The sequence below is a fragment of the Mus caroli genome, chromosome 8, assembly GCF_900094665.2.
Source record: "Mus caroli chromosome 8, CAROLI_EIJ_v1.1, whole genome shotgun sequence".
Taxonomy (NCBI): domain Eukaryota; kingdom Metazoa; phylum Chordata; class Mammalia; order Rodentia; family Muridae; genus Mus; species Mus caroli.
Genome location: NC_034577.1, coordinates 76,476,147 through 76,477,089, shown reverse-complemented (window position 1 = coordinate 76,477,089; position 943 = coordinate 76,476,147).

Genomic DNA, 943 nt, shown 5'->3' with positions numbered 1-943 from the left:
CAACATCTTGATCTGAAGACAACAGAAGGGGACTGGAGTCTGAAGGCTTCTGAGACCTTTGGGATGTTCTGAAGGTGTGAGAGAGGGGATTCCTTCTGAGATTTCAGCTGAGGATGAGAATCAGCTGTGTGCTTTCTCTGCCTCCCTGAGCCAGCAGGCTTTCATCCGAGCATCTGGCTTCTGTGTCTTCATTGGTAAAATCAAACAATTGAGATTTTGTTAAAAACAACAAATACCTGTAATTACAATACTAGGGGAGCTGAGGCAGAAGGGTCCTGAGTTCTAGGGTAGCCTGAGCTACATTACCAGCCCTTGTTACATAGCAGAGAAACAGAGAAAGAAACCTACACTCATGCTGAGGTTGTCCAATTCAAATGTCAGGCCAGAGTAGGGGGATTCCTTTTTAAAACCTGGATCTGTGAAGATGAGGAAACTATGAAGCAAATCCTGACCATATGTACCAGGACACTTTTTTGTTTGTTTGTGGGGATGGGTGGCTTCACAATGGTTAAGCACTGAACTATACCCTCAAGTTCACTTTATTTTTATACAGGGTCTCATGCAGCCCAGGCTGGCCTTGAATAAATTACAAATGCCTGAATTCCTGATCATGCTTCAGCTCCCAAACTCTGGGATTGCAAAGTGCATTGCCATGCCCTGCTGCAGGGTTCCGAGATGGCTCAGTGGTTAAGAGCACCGACTCCTCTTCCAAAGGTCCTGAGTTCAAATCCCAGCAACCACATGGTGGCTCACAACCATCCGTAACAAGATCTGATGTCCTCTTCTGGAGTGTCTGAAGACAGCTACAGTGTACTTACACATAATAAATAAATAAATAAATAAATCTTAAAAAAAAAAAAGTTGTCTGCAGGCCAAGCAGTGGCAATGGTCTTTAATCCTGCACTCAGGAGGCACGGGCAGACAGATAAATTTCTGTTAGAGG